General features: G+C 35.8%; 1 long non-coding RNA gene across 1 annotated transcript; it reads right to left on the bottom strand.

Moving 5' to 3' along the window:
• Positions 1–10,591: 10,591 nt before the first annotated feature.
• LOC142606721 (uncharacterized) lies at positions 10,592–15,105 on the bottom strand. The gene is made up of 4 exons (XR_012839168.1): positions 14,984–15,105; positions 12,915–12,966; positions 12,319–12,419; positions 10,592–10,894 (listed from the first exon to the last, which is right to left on the bottom strand). It is a non-coding gene; the product is annotated as an uncharacterized LOC142606721 (long non-coding RNA).
• Positions 15,106–20,272: the final 5,167 nt, after the last annotated feature.

Here is a 20,272-nt window from a genome sequence, read left to right on the forward strand (position 1 = left end):
GATGTAGATTTGAATTTTTCTTACTCAAAAACTGATTTGTATCTTTCTTAGATACAAATCTGAATTTTTCTCTAGTCAAAAACTTATCGATATTTTCTTTAAATGTAGATCTGATTTATATATATATATATTTTTTTTTTTTTTTATATATATAACAAAGCAGATTCTAAAATAAAAAATAGTCATGATTAGTCAAGTTTGTTTTGTTTGATGCATGTTGCATAGGTTGATTTTATGAATATAATCCTCTTCTAAAATCCTTTTTCCACATAAAAAATAGATATGATTTTTTCTAATCCTATACAAAAAATAATAATAATAAAACATTCTTTTTTTGCAAAAATTGATATGATTTTTTACAAACCCAAAAATCAATTTTTCTTGTTCCCAAAAAACATATCTGATTTTTTTAACAAAAAAATTTCTTTTACTTTACTCCAAAAACATATCTAACTTTTTCTTTCACCAAAAATCAATTTTTTATACAAGCAGAAAACAAATCTGATTTTTTTAAAATCAAAAATCAACTTTTCATCGCAACACAGATCTAAATTTTTATCAAAAGAAGAGGGTGTATTTATAAATAGACTTGTGTAACTATGTTTTTCATGTGTACATAATATATCATTCATGTCATGCATAAAAATGGTACATTGGAGAATCAAGGACAAGTAAACAATACTCACCTTAGAAAATCTTTTCTCACCCATATAGCACGAGTCTTCAGTTTTGTAGGTGAAAATTCATGAGAAGCAGAGTATATTTGAGGGTTTACACCAATCTTCTGAGAAAGACTAAAATCTTACAATTTCCTTTCACAAGCCAACAAGCTTAAATTTTTCAAAAGCATATGAAACAATTTATTAGGACTTATGGCAGGAGAAATATCATCACATATCTTAGATTGAAATACAGAATGTTTAAATTTCAATTTATTACAATTAGGACGAATGTGACCAGAGACACCACAAAAGTGACAAACAGGAACAAATTTAGGAACATCTTTATTCCTAGCAGCAAATCTAGTCTTAGATTTTGGTTTTTGCCTCAACAAAAAACAATTTGGTCTAATATGACCAATAACACCACAAAGGTGACAGGTAGGCACAAAAACATATTTCTTTTGCACACTAGCAGTAGGTTTAGACAGGTTTAGAAACTTCAGCGTCTACATCAGAACTTTTACATTTGTCTAACCTAAATACATTAGCCTTTTCTTTATTATTCCTCTTGAAATGAGGGATATAAACTTTTTCAGCTTTAGGCTTAAGAGAAACAAAAACACTTCTGTTATCAACAGCAGGCTTGGTACTAGTCAAATTTTCAATTTTAGCTTTAGATTCAACTAACTCTTGTTCCAAGCATTTCATCTTCTCATCTTGAAAGAAAATTTGATTTCTCAAAAATTCATTTTTTTTATTAGATTCATCTAATCTAACAACCAATTCCACATTTTCAAGATTAGCCAATTTTAATTCTTCCTTGAATTTCTTAGAAATTTTCAAAGATTTCAATAATTCCTTACGAAGAGTTTCACAAGCATTAATAAAATCAACAGAAACAACAGTGTTCTTTTTATTCAAATCATCACAATCAAAAACAGTAAGACACTGAAAATTATCCATGATAACAAGGATCAAGGATCAACTCTTTGATTAAAAAATCTAAACACTAGAGCTAACCCGCTCTGATATCATTTGTACATTTAGACCCTTGTAAAACTAGATTGTTTAACCTAATTAATTAACCAAGTGAATCTTAGGTTTATTATTCAGATCTAGGTTAAAACAAAGCAATCATATCATGCAAAGCAGCGGAAACATAAAGAACACAATGATATGATGACCCCGAAAAACCAAACTGGTAAAAATCCTAGGGAGGATTTGACCTAGCTATCCTCAAGGTAAAATAGCAAATCTACTATGAAAGAATTGAAGTTTATACAATAGCGACTTAGACCACTAATATCCTATTGCTACCTCGAGTAGAAAACTTACTACCACGACCCCATAATAGCTCCGAGTCCACGGACTACTTCTTTCTTTGATCTTTGCAAAACACAAACACCCACGTTTGTGACTTTGAGATCCCACTCAAAGGTTTAGCAACACAAACTCTCCTATTTGTGACACCAAGACCACCCTTGAAGGTTTAGATCATCAGCACCATTGATGACTAGAGAAGGCAACAACTTCTACAACACTGGAGCTTGAGATTCTTCAAGTAATAACACTGGTAGAAGATATGAGAGAGCTTTTTAGGAACAAAACCCTAAATAAAAAAGAGGCACACTCTTCACTCTCTGAAAAGCCTTATAAAAACGTGCTTAGGGTTTCCTTTATATAGTGAGAGAAGTAGATCTGAAACTCTAATCCTTAATGGGCTTGAACTGCTGTTTAGGCTTAATTAAAATTTTGCAGATACAACTTTCGATCGGTCGAGCTTGTTCTTTGATCGGTCAAACCAGGCAAATTCTGAAATCTTCTTTTTGCAGCTTGTATGTTCTTGTATGTTCACGATTTGCCAATTATTCTAAACTTTTAAAACCTAGCACACTCAGGTCCCACTAGTGGTGGCTTTAAGATTTTTTGCTAGGGGTTAATACTATCGGAGCTAGGAATTTGTTGTAGGGGTGTGTTGATGCCCATTTTTGACAAAAAAGCCCAATGACAAAAGAAGTCCAACAATAGGGGAAGGTGAGAGAAAAAAGGAAATGAAAGAGGTAAAAGCAAAGTAAATCGACTGTGGAAGCCCAAGAAAAGAGGTAATAAGTCCAACAGGCTAGCATGGCAAGAATGGCAGCTAGCTAGCCCATGGGTGCAACAAGACGTAAAAGTAAAGTAAATGGGTTGTGGAAGCCCAAGGAAAAGAGGTAATAAACCCAATGGGCCAACATGGCAGGGATGGCAGCCAACAGGCCCATGGGCACAACAAGAGGTAAAGATAAAGTAAATGGGTCATGAAAGCCCATAAGAAAAGTTAATAAGTGCAATAGGCCAGCATGGCAAGAATAACAGCTAACAGGCCCATGGGTACAATAAGAGGTAAAGGTAAAGTAAATGGGTCATAGGAGCCCAAAGGAAAAAGTAATAAATCCAATGGGCCAACATGGTAAGCCCATAGGCATGGCAAGAAAAGGAACAACATAAATGGAAGCCTAAAGGGCTAGACGTGCAAGGGCATTTGCCAAGACAATGTCTAGGCCCACAATAGGAATAAGGGGAGGCAGTGCAATCCCAAAGGCCCACGCTCTTCACACTGTAAGGGAGAAGCATGAGCACGCAGCAAAATGAGACAAGGTAAGAATGGTAGAAATGGTGTAGGAGTAAAAGAAGACAAACACAGAGGTAAGTGGAATTCACACAAGGGCTGGAGCACCACCTATTTGTACCTAACCAATACAGGAAAGGTAGGTCCTCAGTCAAGGGATCTAGAGGGCAGGTCCTCAGTCAAGGGATTTAAAGGGCATGGTTTGGTAGTGGGGAGAAAAGGGTCTATTTTGGGGTTTCTACTGAGGCTTCTTTCGGGGAGAATGCCTTGGTGGAATGGCATTTCATCCAAAAGAGGCAAGTAATGGGCTAGGGCCACTTGATGCATGCCATAGGGGTAAGTAGAGAGAAAGCCTCTAGCTCTTATCCATTTGGGTAAGGCAGAGAAGGGGAGAGGGAGAAACAAAACTAGGAGATTTGTCCTGGAATGAAAAGTGGTGCAACAAGCACACTTTGAGCAAAGGTAGTGGCCGGGCAACCAACAGGTTAGTGGGCAATCCTAGAGAGATGTCCACAAGAAACTAAAAACAGTTGGTGAAGCCTTAGGGACAAAAGGTAGAAATCTCATGGAATCAAACAATATAAAAGGAAGGGAGGTAGCCATGAATAGGGAGAAACCCATGAAGAGGGGAGTAAGAAAAAAACTAAGAATTAAAGAACAAAAAGAAAAGAAACCGAAAAGGTAAAAAAAAGAAGGGAAGAGAGAAAATACGGCAAAAATAGAGATATGCATCAGTAGACCACATTTTCTTTACCTCTTATCATCCCCACCCTCTAAAACTCTGTGAATTGGAACACAAAACTATATAGGCCATTTCTCTAGCACAAGTAATTTCAATGGCAGAAATCTGTAACGAGATTACCCATGTTGGCATTTGGTTCCCTTCTTGGACCTGAACCTGCTGAATGACTTGGCCCAGGATTAGGAGTGTGAGTCAACGCTATCCCACTTGCTTAGAATTGTAGTTATTCCTGCGCTATAACATGTTTTAGCTTATTTGATATTCGTACTATTATTCATTTTGCTACAGTGTTTTCAAGTTATCAATTATTCTTCTGTAATATCCTTACTCTATTTGCTCTATTATTTGTTTTGTTGTATTATCTTTTATTTTATTTGCTGTATTAATTGTCTTGTGGTAGTTTCTTTTATTATACTTTCATTCTGCTGTTGCTCTAAAATGTTATTTTCTACTAAGAGGTCAAAACCTAGACAAATTGGATTATATGTAGACAAAAGCGCAAAACTAGTCTATGATAAGTGTAGTAGAGTATTAAAGTGATAGATGCTCTTGCAAATCACTGATAAAGTTTCTGCTAATTTCACCACCTTTGATTTCTACTAAAATAAACATAGTTTTATATACCCAGCCAGTAAGAGAACCTAGTGGAAGACAACGCAAACCGCACATTTTCACTTTACCTCTTTAATTATCTCTTCCTTTTTCTGCAGACCGCTGCTCATGATGATCATTTTGTGTGGTAAGTGTGGACACTGAACCCACTTGCTACCAACTTAAGCATTTGTAGTAGTCAAAAGGAATTTCCAACACCATTTCCTACAATTGTCATATATGTCGTTGAACTTCATAATATATGGCTATAAACATTGTTTTTTTATAAGCTATCGTAACTTTAGCAGGTAGAGCACATCGACCAATATTCCGTCTGAAATTTCTTAGCAAAAAAAAGTTATTGTATTAAAAAACAATACATAAAATTAGCTTATTTTCATTTTAAAGCCATATCAAATAGGCTTACTTATGGTCTATTTGAATTGAGGGAGGGAGGGAGTGTTGGGCTTTGTGGAGCTTAGTTTATGTTTGATCCGATTGACGACCCGACTTGACCCAAATAATGTTGCATGGTTTTTAATGGGAGATTTTCTGAGGCTTAGTCCACGAAGCGGATGCTTAAGCGGAGGCACAGGCTTAGTCCTATGCACAGGATGTAGAAAACGCAGTTTTTGTGGTTAGGGTTTGTGTAGTCGGTTTTGAGAGAGAAAAAAGACTGTAGCCGCACTTTGTATTTTTTCCTTGATAATAGTGAAATCTCTGCAACTCCGTGGACGTAGGCAAATTGCTGAACCACGTAAATACTGTCTTATGTGTGTGATTATTTTTCTTTGGTGTGTGTTTTTTCCTTCTTTTTTTCTTTTTTTTTTTCTCACAGGTTTAGGAATTAGTGAAAATTCCCTACAGGGAGAGTAGATTGTAGAGTTGACTAAAAATTAGTTTATTTTACTCTACTCCCCTCCTCTCTCCTTCCCTCCCCTCTCAATCCAAACAAGCCCTTAATTGATATCATAGGTTATGAGATCCAATTGAATTTTTTCCCTTGTGTCCAACAAGAGGAAAGAAAAAAATGACTAGAGTTGTAACGATCCAAGCTGTTAAGCAAAAACTAAAAAGTTTACTTGCATTTCATATGTAGCACATCTTTACATAAATAATAGTATAAAATACAATAAAATTTTAATATAGCTGCATTAATTAATATATTTTTTATAAAAAAAATTATTAGTTAATGCTACAATATAATTGAACTTAATTAAGAAATTTAAAGTACAATATCTACAAAATTCTACCTAACTTTTCTTGAATTTCATTGCCTGTGAAAGAGGCACTCTCGCTTACACAAAATACCATGAAGAAGAAAAGGACACTTAGCCTAGGCCACTCCAAAATTAATTTTAGGGTTTTACTTTTTAGTTCTTTTTTTTTTTTAATAAACATATATATTAAGATAAAGGAGAAGTGGTTCATTCCTATCTCTAATTTTATGATGGAAAACTCAATCAGGGAGAGAAAGAGATGTTAATAGGTCCATTCCAATAACAAAAGGCGGCTCAATGGGCAAAGATATGGGACAAAATTTTTACATCTCTAATGACAAAAACAAAATCCTGTAGTAAAAAGAATTTAAAGATGATTTGATAAAGTCATAGTGATGGCGAAAGAAAATCCCATATAAGGCATAAACCATTCAATTTAAGGCGCCCCACGTTGTTGAAATTAAAGAAAATTTACAGTTGTTCCTCAAAAAAAAAAAAACATTTACAGTAAAGAAAGAAACAAAGATATCATGGGAAAGCAATAAATTTCTTAATATAATTGCTACTATCAAATTATCATATGTAGGGTAAATTTGAACAATTTATTAGTTCTTTTCAACTTGATTGTAGAAGAATTTAACTCAATTATTGTAAAGTAGAATTTATTCAACCATGTGTTGGTTTTATTCTATGCTAAATCTGCTTATAATTCAGCAATTAAATACCCTGTGGCGATCACACTTTTCCCAGGGTATTCAGTCACTCATCTTGATACGATTTTCTCAGACCATAAACCACTAAGCATTAAGATGGCAGGTCTGCCTATCTGAAACCAAAGGCCTTGGAGGTTTGAACAAGTATGGTTGAGTGAAGAATCCTGTCATACCACCATGGCAGCAGTTTGGGTAAATTCCACCTCTTCATTGAATCCTATGTCCATGGTTGAGGCCAAGTGTTTCCACTGTCAAACAAAATTGAGACAATGGAGTAAGGCATCTTTTGGAAATATATCTCAGGCAGTAGCTGAGAAGAAGCAGCAAGTCAAGGCAGCGGAAGAGGCAGCGGTGGGAAGTGGTAGTGCAGACCGATTGCATGAACTTAAGGCTGAGTTAAGGGAACTCCTCACCAAGGAAGAATAGCTATGGCAACAGCATTCTAAGTTGCATTGGCTTAAAGAAGGGGACCAAAATACACGTTATTTCCATGGCAAATAAGCTTCTCAGAGGTGTAGGAAAAATAGTATCAAACGCCTAAGGAACTCTAGTGGGGTGTGGTGTGAAGGTGATGATCATGTTGCAAAACTGTTTATAGATTATTACAGTGAGCTCTTCTCAACATCAAGCCCGAATCAGTAGAAGGAAGTTTTGGCCACAATACCTCGAGTAGTACCTGATTCCTTGAATATAGATTTGGTGAGCCCTTTCTTGAAGCATGAAGTAGATACGACCTTAAAACAAATGGTGTCTTTGAAAGCACCAGGACCGGATGGCATGCCCCCAATTTTCTACCAACACTATTGGGATTCCATTAGTGATGATGTATCTTGTGCAGTACTATCTTGCCTCAATTCAAGTAATATTCCTGCCAGTCTAAAGCATACTTATGTCACCCTTATCCCGAAAATAAAAAACCCGGAAAGAGTTTCTGATTTCAGGCCCATATCTTTGTGCAATATTCTGTATAAGCTAATTTCTAAAGTGTTAGTTAATTGTTTGAAAAGTCTCTTGCCTTATCTTGTATCAGAATCTCAAAGTGCTTTTCAATCTGACAAAGCCATCTTGGATAACATCTTGGTGGCTTTTGAAACGCTGCATCACATGAAGATTAAAAAAATAAAAAATAAAAAAACCAGGCAAAGAGGGGTATATGGCAATGAAACTAAATATGAGTAAGGCTTACGACAGAGTGGAATGAATTTTTTTAGAGAGCTTAATGCGGAAGATGGGTTTTCATGGTAGATGGGTTGAGTTGGTGATGGCAACAATTAAATCCGTCTCATATTCCATTCTAATCAATGGAATACCCCGGGGGTTCATCAAACCAACAAGAGGGATTCGCTAAGGAGATCCTCTAGCTCCCTACCTATTTTTGTTGTGCTCGGAAGGGCTGAATGGACTGCTTAAGAAAGCTGTGGCAACAAGTGATCTTAGGGGTTTTTCGCTTTGCAAGAATGGTCCACAAATCTCTCATCTTTTCTTCACCGATGATAGTTTGATTTTTTGTCGTGCAAAGATGGGTGATATGCAAGAAATTCAATCTGCCTTAGTCCATTATGAAAGGGCATCTGGTCAAAAAATAAATGGCACCAAGACAAACCTCTTCTTTGGGAAATCAGTTCTTGATGGCACTAAAATTGAAATAAAGAATTTTCTTGGTGTACTGGAAATTAAGGAGTATGACAAATATCTAGGGTTGTCGACGATGGTGGGGAGAAATAAGAAGGAAAGCTTTATTCATATAAAGGAGAGGATTTGGGGAAAACTTTAAGGGTGGAAGGAGAAACTTTTGTCACAAGCTGGAAGGGAGGTGTTATTGAAAGCTATTGTCCAAGTCATCCCCACTTTTGCTATGAGTTGTTTTAAACTCCCTATATGAGTCTTTGCCATGAGATTGAGGTTATGATAAAAAATTTCTTTTGGGGTCAACGTGGTGAGAGGCGTAAGATTCATTGGAAAAAATAGGAGTCTTTGTGCTTGCCAAAAATTGAAGGTGGGATGGGCTTTAAAGAGCTTAGAAAATTCAACGATGCCATGTTAGCTAAGCAAGTGTGGCGGCTGGTCCATGACAAGGAATCACTATTTTATCAGGTGTTTAAGGCTAAGTTCTTCCCATCGGGTAATATTTTTTCAGCTCAAGTCAAATCAGGCTGTTACGCTTGGCGGAGTATCCTTAAGGCACGTTATTTAATTGCTGATGGTGCTAGATACAAAATTGGTTATGGTCAAACAGCCTGGATCTACTAGGACTGTTGGCTGCTAGGGGAGGGGTCAGGCAAGGTTATTTCACCTCCTTCAATGCTATCTGCTGTTGCTAAGGTAGCAGACCTCATAGATGCTGATTCGGGTTGGTAGAATGTGTACCTGTTGGAGAGGTGTTTTCTGCCGTTTGAGTCACAAAAAATCAAGTCTATCTCCCTTTGTTTGACACCCCAGGAAGACACTCTGATTTGGCCAAAATCTAAGGATGGTCAGTATTCTGTGAAGCTCGGCTACCAATTGTTGTGTGCTATGGAAGCAATGATTCATCTTCGGGATCAACCAATGAGGTGAACAGAAAACTTTGGTTAGGCCTATGGAGAATGAAAGTGGCGAATAAAGTTAAGACTTTTGCATGGCAGGCTTGTTCTGAGTCACTCCCTATGTTGGATAATTTGGCCAGGAGGAAGGTGGTGCTTTCAAACTGTTGCACAAGCTGCAATAGAGAGCCCGATACAGTGATTCATGCATTATGGAGTTGTGAGAATATTAAGGTGGCTTGGGGTACTAACTTTGATGAGTTGCGTGCTGCAACAAATCAGGCTGTCTTTTGTTGATCTTTCAGGTTGGTGCTACAGAATTCTCGAGGAACTGAAGGCTTTATTACGACCTGTTGGTTCATTTGGAATTGGCGCAATAAAATTAGAGCCAAGGAGGTAGTCGCGCCCTTAGAGAAGACCCCTGATCTAGCACAGCACAACCTTTCGAAATTTCAGCAGCAAAGGTTGAAGCCTGTCACAAAGAAGTTGCCAAGGAAAGTCATTTGAAAGCCACCCGATGCAAGTTTATTAAAAACAAATTTTGATGGAGCAATTTTTGAAGACTTGAGAGCAGCAAGAATTGGTGTCATGGTTTGGAACTCCTCCGGTGAAGTCCTGGCAGCCTTGTCCGAGATTATTCCCCTGCCCTCATCCATAGTAGCTCTGGAAACAATTGCAGCTAGAAGAGCAACCCTCTTTGTTAGTGAGCTTGGTCTTCGTGGCTCTGGAAGGCGAAGAATCCATTTTGGCAATCAAGAATCAATGTTTTCAGCATCCGTTGGTGGGTCATTTAGTTAAAGACATTATGTCTTCAGTCAGTACTTTGTAGTACTCCTCTTTCTCTCACACACATGGGCAAGGCAATGTATTAGCACATGCTCTAGCGCAACGAGCGAGACTTTCTTTTCCTGTTTCAGTTTGGTTGAACTCTATTCCTTCAGATATTCATAGGATTTTTGTATCTGATCTTCCAGTAATAAAATGATTGCCGGCCTGACTGCTTAGGCCTGATTCTCAAAAAAAAAAAATCTTGTATTTAGGTGGGAAAAATGTAAGGGTTATGTGTGAGAGTGTGCAAATTTGATCAAATGTGTGCATTCAAGAGCATTCTCATGACTAGATCTCGCGAGTGGTGACTCGCCAAAAGTGTCACATGTGTGAAGTATGTAGGAAGTTCAAATGTCATAACAACTAGAGCACTACAGGACAAAAACACTAAAAAAAAAAGGGCTATAGCCGCGTTTATAAAACGCGGCTATAGATCCTAAAGACGCAATTATAGCCCCATTTGGTCTATAGCTGCATTTATACGCACGGCCTATTCTCCTATAGGCTGAGACCTATAGCTGCGTTTTTAAAAATGCGGCTATAGACCGTGTTTGGGCTGCATTTAAAAACACCTATAGCTGTGTTCTAGAAAACGCAACTATATGTACCGTTTTGGCTGCGTTTTAGAAACGCGGCTAAAGCCTCCTTTGTCCTTGCTATATCGCAAACTCCTGCAAGCATTCAAAACCATTTATGAAGTTCCTATGCATCGCAATTTCTGAAGTTCATTGCCAAAATTTTTCAAGTTCCCAACAAAAAATATATCAGCTTGTAAGTTCCGCTGACAAAAAATTTTGCATGTTCTCATACATCACAAAAAGATCCTATAACTAATGGAACCATTCTGAGCATCTCTGTAGCAATCCCAGCCCATCCATCGGCCATTATGAGCAGCACAAACTTTGAAATAAGGATGAATAAAGATGCAGAAACATAAGGATGAATCAAACCGCTGGCATCCTCCTCCACAGACAAGTCCCCAACAAATATCTCAACATATGACTGACCCTGCAAACAATTTTTTATTATAATTAATAAATAAATAAAGGTTATCCAAAGATAGGAATGCTACGCTACAGAACCCAGTAATTAGTGTACTGAGGCATGGATATACATGCCCTACTCACATCAGTCAATTATTCACAGTTAATACCAAAAGAAGCAAACAATTTTTTTTTTTTCAATAGACTCAGTAACAAAGAAACTTTCTTTAAATTTTTCTTAAAATAAAATTAACAGATTACTGATCATCAAATTCCAAGTCCTAGTTGTGTTGTGGGAAAAAAAAAAATCTTTGCCAAACTAAACATAAAAGATGCCTACAAAAATAAAAACATATCTAAAAATATATATTTATTATTTAACTAAATTGCAGTATCTGCATCAAATTATGTCTTAATTTTTCAAGAATTTTCGTATCACCATGTTCCATGTCATGTCCATGTCTTTGATTCTCACCAAAAAGAAAGGGGGGAAAGGGATTTTGTAAAACATGGAGGATTGAGTCCAACTTGCTAACTCAATTTCACTTTTTGATCACTTTATGCAAAATCAAGGATAACATTCCTAAATGAGAGAAGTTCTACTAGCAACAATGAAACGACTCCAAATTCTAACGAGTAGTCTTGACACAATTCATGAACAACTCAAAGCTAAACAAAGTCAGCAGTTTGGTTTTCACCTTAATTCCTAGTCTTGTTTAGGTAAATTGGGTTCACCCATCTTATGCATATTCGATAGCTCATATTTGGGAAACTTTCCAATCCCATAATTGACCTACATTTGACACAAATACTTACCCCCTTTGACAATATAATGATTCAACCCAATATGGCAAACAACTAGATTAATGTTATAGTACTACTTTTTCAACTAGATCTTTCATGGCAATATTTTAAGACGTTGAGTTTGCATTATAACAAAAGGGAGTGTAAGTGGTCTAATATTCTAAATAAAACATTTGACAAAACAAATTAAACTTGTTAGTTTCATGTCAGATCAATAGGTAACCCGAGTGAACCAAACTTATTTCACACCTACCACGTCGGCCATGCCGTGTCATGTTACTTGTACAACCTTCGAATTCCGTAAAGGTTTGGCATTCTGAAAATAAACAAATCGTGTTCAAGACTTCAAGTTCACACATTATTTGTGTTCTTGCCTCTCAAATTTTTCTTTTTCTTTTTCTTTTGACATCATGCTCATATTCAATTTTCTTTTTAAAGACATGTTCAAGTTGCCTCTTGAAACTTGTCCATCACAATTAAATGGAATAAAACCCATATGTGGAATATAATGGCCCAGCTACTGTTGAGGTCATAGTATAAAACGTTAATACGCACACAAGAATAAGTGCAATATCATATCCACGATTGAAAAAAAGTCAAATGTAGAACAACAAATGTAAAAATTTTAAAAAGAAAACCATTTACCTTAATAGAAGCATCTCACTCTTGACATCACCAATAACTGTAGGCTCATAAAAAGTCATACCAAGACTATGTCTTTTACCCCCAAGTGGGACTTTTGATCCCTTCAAATAAAATCATAATTTATAAGAGATGCATTATTTCTTAACAAGAAAAGGTCTATTGACTGTCATTTTGTGAGCTATGCCGAATACATTTAAAATTGCAATATCTAGCAAAAAGGAAAATCAAAGGTACATATTATTTGATTTTATTAAATATTCATTACAACCACCTTCAATATGGGAACATAGTTTTATTTTTTGTTTTCATTCTTCAGGTATTAAAGCAAAGCGTGTGTGTGTGTGCGTGTGCGCGAGAGAGAGAGAAGGGAAATAAGATAAATGTCAAAATAACAACCGCATGGTGAATGTCATATTCCTGAGAATTACCAACCAACTTCCCGTGCCAAACATCAAAGATGTGACTCACGACTGACTTCCACTTTTACACTTTGTGGTGGTCCACAAGTGGACTTCATGATTGACTCAATATAAAGACTCCATGTACACTATATACTGCACATAATTGAGAAGATTATTTAATTGATTTTGTTTTACCTGAGAATTACCAACCAACTTCCCGTGCAACATCAAAGAAATTTTGTTTTACCTGAGAATTCACAGTTTCATTCCCATCAGTAATAGTATGACTAATAGTACTGTGTGAAAAAAAAATAATAAAAAATAAAAAAATAAAGTGGTCTAGTAAGCAGAAAGAATCCAACATGGTGTTCCAACTAAGTGAAGGGATATGCATAAGCCATGGACAAAATTTGCATCCTATATCGCCACCTGTAGATTGGAGGTATTTGAAATAACAAAACGTGATTGAAAGCTGATTTTTTATAAAACTATTTACGAGTCCTAACAAGTACAAGATACATAGTGGAGGTTATATTGATTTTCATCATGTATCAACCCATAGTGTCCCACGGAAGAACAAAACAGAAATCATCAGGGTACGTAGGACGTAGCACCAAAATATGCACAAGGTCAAAGTTGGCCCCTCAATATGCACAAGGTCAATGTCACATACTCATCAATACAGCATAAACAAGCTAATAAAATTTAAACAATAACAATTCTTTAAAGTACAACATCTAAACAAACTAAGGTCCGTTTAGATACAGCTGAAAACTAAAAACTAAAAATTGAAAATACAGTAGTAAAATAATTTTTAAATGTGTGAATAGTACCGTGAGACCCATTTTTAATAAAAAATTACTAAAAAGTGATATTTGTGGGTCCGTAAACAGTGCACAGATGCACTGTTCATGCAGAAAAGTGGCTGAAAAAATCATAATTTGCGACTACTGTTTATGCACAGCACATAAACAGTAACAATTGTCCCTTAAAAGCTAAAAAGCTGCAAAAAATAATTAAAAAAAAGCTGAAACGTGAACCGTAAACGCAATAATCCCTATCTAAACTCAGCCTAATAAATTTCACATAGTAAAATTACACATTAAAAAAAAAAAAAAAAAACCATTCGACCAAATAATGCACCACCAATAAGTCAATAAAAACAACCAATAGCCGTGGATGATATAGCACATCAAGAGGAATAACTAACAAACAAACCAAAGAATTAAACAAACTGTGGACATATATAAACAAAAACAGAACACCCACCAAGTACTTGATTTTCAAAAACAATGTGGTTAAAATCGCAGCAAACCCTGAAATGAAAAATGAAGAAAAACAAACCAGACACAGTGACACACTTCACAGCAAAGATTGAATAATTTAAACAAATGAAAACAAATTGAAACTAAATTTATAGCTAATTCCAGGTTACTTACATATAGTTAAAGATAAAATTACCAGGACCAAATAAAAAACACCAAATTAAGCTTCTTCTTTTTTTATTATGGATAAACCTAAATTAAGCTTAGAATTGTTTAAAGGGCGAGATTACATAATAACTTTGAATTATAGCACATACCCAGTAAAGAAAATTCCCAAAAGAAAAAAAATAACCCTCAAATAATTCTAAGTTCTATGCCTTCAACAATGTGGGTTGCCCTTCTTTCTTTATTTGCTTATGTATAAATCCAAAAAAAAAAAAAAGGTATAAATATTGTTCTATTCTCCAAAGTTTGAACAAACCCTAAACTTCTAATCATGTAAAACTGTGTAAATCTACTGCACAGAAGCATAGAAAGAGACACCTGAGGATTTTAGGAGGAAAATAAGAGAATGAGAAGATGGATTAGCCCATTTGGGCATTTCAAGGGAGGGCAAAATCAGAAAAGTGAGAGAGTGAGAGACATACGCGCGCCGCCGCATAAGCTTTCCCATCTCATATCTCCCTGTACTATCCCATTTCTCTCCGTTTTTCTTTCCAAAACTGTGCATTTTATTATGTGAGCAAACGAATCCCTTGATTCTTCTTAAACCTAAAGAGACACACTAACTTACACGCGCTGCCGCATAAGCTTTCTTCAACGTACAATTATTTATTTTTTATTTTTTTCAATTTCAAATCTTCACTTATATTTTACAAAAGAAAAGACAAAATAATAATAAAAATAAACAAAAACAAAACAAAAAGATAAAAACGAAGTTTCAAAAATTAAGGAAAACAATAATGTTGTATAATCGGCGCTGGTGGTAGTTACCATTACCTGGGCTTGGTCTTCCATGGGTGTGGAATCTTGAATGGAATGTGCGTTGTTTTGGGGCTCTCTCTCTGAGTCCGAGAGTTTTTAGATTGTGATTAGAGAGTGATACCTGGAGGTTCGGGTGTGAGAGAGAGTGAAGGCTTCGGCCATGGTGAGGAGGATTGGTGGTAGGGAGGGGTGGATCGGCGGTGAAGGTTTGGGAGTCAAAGGGAGAGTGCGAGACCGGGTTAGAGAGAGAGTAATCTGAGGTTTTTTTTTTTTTTTTTTAATTTATGCCAAACATGTAGCCGCGTTTAAAGAAACGCAGCTATAATCATGCTTTAAGCCATATATATTTTGTTCAACCTATAGCCGCGAATAAAGCACGCAGCTACAGGCAACACTATAGCCGCGTTTCTGAAAAACGCGACTTTAAGTGTACTTATGGAAAACACGGCTGTAGGACTTCCTTTTTAAAAAATGGGCTTGTCCTATAGCCACGGTTTACAAACGCGGCCATAGGCCCAACCCGATAAGGTGCCACTACAAACAACAAAAATGCAGCTACAGAACTGCCCTATAAAACGCGGCTATAGGTTCATAATTTTAGCCACATTTATAACAAATGCGGCTATAGAGAGGGCGTTTGGATAAACTTATTCCTGCGTCTGCGTTTTAAGTTTTTTTTTTTTTTTTTTTTTTCCTCCAGCCGCAAGTGTTGACTAAATCTTCTGTAAACAGTGCATTCGTGCACTGTTTACGGACCCACAAATTTCACTTTTCAGCAACTTTTTCATTAAAAATGGGTCCCGCGGTACTATTCACACATTTTAAAATTATTTTGCTACAGTGTTTTCAGTTTTCAGTTTTCAGCAATAAGTTCTATCCAAACAGACCCAGAGTATCTATAGCTATGTTTTTACTAAACGTGGATTAAAAAAATCCCCTATTGCTCACATTTTTTGTAGTGAAAGTATAGTCTGGCTGGTCAGTTATTTGGTTATTGGAACTCGCGACTTGTCCCAATTGTCCTAGTTGCAAGTGAGTCGCCAAAGCCCCTTATTTTGCAGAAAAATGACTTTCACATTCCCTCACATACCCTACTATAAATACCCTTATACCCACGAAATATAGAGAGCTTCCAGAGAGAATTTTTAAAGATAAACCCTAGAGAACAACAAGATTGATTCATCCACAATCTTATACTTTTGATTCTCTAAATTCCTCTACTCTCACCCTCTCCATTGACATACCCTTGAGAGCAGGGACGAACCCATGATTTCAAGCTAAGGGGGGAGGCCAGAGATAAGTGAAAAAAAAATTCAAATACGGATCCATATAGTATTAATAAACTATACCAAGACAAATACCCAAAAATCATTGTTTCTTAATATATTAAGATACAATCATCAACCAACAAAAACAAAAGACACGAAATACTATTGTTTCTTGATATAATCATCTATGAAAAGGGAACTTGACTCTCTTTCAAATCTTCAAAATCATCTATGATTGAATTCAACTAAATGTCGAAGCTATATCCTTTTCAATGTATAACATCAAAGAGTCCGTCAAAAAATCATTTTTTATTTTATTTCTAATGTTAGTTTTGACAACTTTCATAGCTAAAAATGTTCGCTTTGTAGTAGTAATAGAAACTAGAAAAGTAAGCACAAGTCTCATCATTCTATAAACAAGTTTGTAGTGTTTTGATTTTCTAGTTCTCACTAACCGTTGACACAACTCAGATAAACTGTTCAATTTTTTGAACTCTGGATCCTAAACTACATTATGCTCAAAATGATAAAGCTCCTTCTCCAAAACTTGTTTGTCATAATCTGTGAAATTTTGTGGATAGAAACTCTTTACCAACAAACAAAGATCACTACTTCTGAAAGATTTTAATGCCTCTTGAGGTTCTAAAGCTAAGCTAAGCCTAAGTAACTCCATTGCATCTTCATTAAAACTATAATTTAGTTCCTGTAGTTGAGAATCTATTGCAGCATAAAAAATATTTACTCGATAATGATACTCAATTGTAACGTTATCTTGCTGATTACAAGCTCAACCTCACTTCCTAACATAACAAGCATTCATCTCTAGGACATCAATGCAATGCTTCTCACAAAATGATATCACTGTGGTGAGTAAGCCATCCCAATCATCGTCTCTAAATTTTTGGATAAATGCTTTAGTAGATGAAACTAAATGCATGGCATTTAAAATGTCTTAAAATTGGCTTTACAAAGCTTGAAAAAGTTTATCAGTGATCTCCATAGTTTCCTTCTCAAGATGCAAAATGAAGACAAATTCAAATGAAGTTAAACCATCATAAGCTGACTCTGCTTCTACCCGATGTTCTCCATCACTTGCATCATCAATTATATTTAGTAAAACTTCAACAGTTGAAGTAAACATCCTTAATAAGCTAGAAACTGATCTAAAATGTGAACTCCAACGTGTTTCTATAGGTCATTGTAAAGTGCCAATTTGATTAATTCCAATTCCAGTCTCAAGCTATTCAAGATCAATCAAACGTGCTATTTCATTAGCATTGGCAACTTTCAATTGCTCATTACACTTGCATGAAGCATTAACAGTTTTGATCACCAAAAGCAATTTAAGAAAAAACCCACTAATGGGGACAACTTGTTTTGATGCTTTTACTAAAGCCAATTGTAAGCGATGTGCAAAACAATGGATGTAGTATGCATATGAGCATAAGAGTAATTATTCAAAATCAAAGCTTGTAATCCATTCCACATACCTCGCACGTTGCTTGCTCCATCATATCCTTGCCCTCAAATATTTTGTATGTTTAAGCAATGTTGAGAAAACAAAGAATATATCCCCTTCTTTAGAGTTAAAGCAGCAGTGTCAACAACGTGAATAAGTCCAAAAAAATGTTCTTTCACAAAGCCTTCTCTATCAACATATCTAAAAACCACAGCCATTTGCTCTTTCATGGACTCATCACAAGCTTCATCAACCATTATGCAAAACTTTGCATCACCAATTTCTTCCCAAATTGCCCTCTTCACGTTAACTGAGTAAACAATTTGAATTTCCTTTTGAATCTTAGGTGACGTGTAGGTTGCATTTTTGGGAGCCTTTTTTGTTATGTTAGCAACCTTCTCATTCCAAAAAGTGACAATGTTCAATACTTCAAGAAAGTTCCCACGATTAGATAAACTAAAGCTTTCATCTCAACCTCTAAACAATATAACTTGAAAGGCAAGATGTCAGACAATGTAAATTAAGGCATTCAATTGCAACCGATTATTAGCAACTTGTTCAGTAATGAAATGATCAACTACCCTTTGTAAATGCTACCATTGGTTCATCAAATCCTTACACATTTGCTCGGCAACTCTATGAGCTGAGTTAGGATCTTTTCCTATATGACCTTGAAAATAACAATTTTTGCCCCCAACTTGTTTCCAATTTCTAAATCCACCAATAGTGAATGTATTTTGTCCCACAATCCTATTTGGATTATGAAAGACAAAGCAAGGTAGACAATAAGCAAGGTAGACAATAAGCTGCATCTTTTGTAGGAGAATATTCAAGCCATGTTGAATAATATTCAAACCAAGAAGCTTGAAAGCTACGATTGTGTTTTCCACTTTGGTTGTATTTCTATAGAAGAGGTTGGTGCGGACCATTTTTAATGTAAGCCCGTTGAATTTCATCACGTTGATTAACATGATATTCCCATATTTGTTTGCGTGCTCCGAGATCATGATCCAAAGAATCAAGATCAACTTTTTGAAATTGTATTTGAGGGATATGGTTATTTTTCGGAATTGGGATACCGGCATTTTCTGGAATTGGGGAATGAATATTTTTTGGGATTGGAACATCGACATTTTCTAGAATTGGGGAATGAATATTTTCTAGAATTGGAACATCCACATTTTCTAGAATTGGAATAGCTACATTAGTTGTTAGCAATCCTACGTTGACTTTTGAAGAATTTGAATCTTTTCTTTTGAAAAAATCAAACATTGCAATTGATTTTTTCATGATCTACAAATAAAATAAGAATCATATATATTATCTCACAAACAGTTGTTGTTACTAACTAAAGACAAATACTAGAATCTAGGTAATATGCATGATGCATTTAATTATAAATTTAGTATTTCTCACTTCTTTTCAATTTATAAATTTATCTAATTTAGCATTATGAGTTAGCAATAGGTACAAGTGAATCACTATTATTTTCTTAAATTTGTGTGACAATTTTCTATATCATATGATTGGTTTTTGTCTTTTGTCTTTGGTCTTTGCCTTTATTTATCTCTTTGTCTTTGTCTTGTCTCCATATTTCCGACACTCACTCAATCCCACTTCCGACACTATGAATTTATTCGGCACTAGCAACAAAAAACTTTTCCTAACTTTACCATTTTTTTTTTGTCACTTGTCCGTATTATTGCTCAACTATCAGTCAACAAAGAATAAACAGTCAAACACTACACTAATATATTCTCTAATCTCTACAAACCCTACTCTCTCTCTCTCTCTCTCTCTCTCTCTCTCTCTCTCTCTCTCTCTCTCTCTCTCTCTCTCTCTTATCTATATAATATAAGAGAGAGAGTCACAAACACAGAGTGACAGAGAGTCACAAAGCCACAAAGCCAAAAAAAAACACCATAGGCACATATTCAATTCACAATCACCAACTCAGTTCATCACTCATCAGTAAAAACACAAACACCATAAGTCCACAAGCACAGATTGTTAGATTCTAAGATTCACAAATATTATATTAGGTTTTGAAGGAAATGATAGATTAAATACTTGTGAACTGTGAAGGTGGGAGCAATGAAGTTGGGCTGGGCAAATCGAGCAACCGGCGGGAAGATGGGTCTCGCATGGCGCTGGTGGCGGCGTTGGTCTGGCCATTTCCTGTTTGGGTATGCGACGCCGACAATTGACAACACAAGGTGAGCGACGATGTGGGTAGCGAGATGGGTCTCTCTCGCGTGGCGACGGCGTGAATGGCAGTGTAAGTACTCTCTAAGTCTTGCCTCTCACTTTCTTTGTCTCACCTCTCACTGTCTTTGTCTCACCTCTCTCTTTTCTTTTCTTTTTTCCTTCGTTTTTCACTTAGCTTGTTCCGTTTGGTTTTCTTGCTGGGTTTTCTTTTTTCTTTTTTCTTTTTTCTTATTTACATTTTTTTTTTAGATTTACATGGGCTCTTAAGTCTTGACTGGGTTGGCCGGCTAGGATAAGGGGGGCCCAAGTCTTTTTGATAAAGGGGGCTCAAGTCTATTTTAAAAAAAAAATTTACCTACTAAAATTTTT

This window comes from Castanea sativa, chromosome 8 (genome assembly GCF_040712315.1).
Source record: "Castanea sativa cultivar Marrone di Chiusa Pesio chromosome 8, ASM4071231v1".
NCBI classification, from domain to species: Eukaryota; Viridiplantae; Streptophyta; class Magnoliopsida; order Fagales; family Fagaceae; genus Castanea; species Castanea sativa.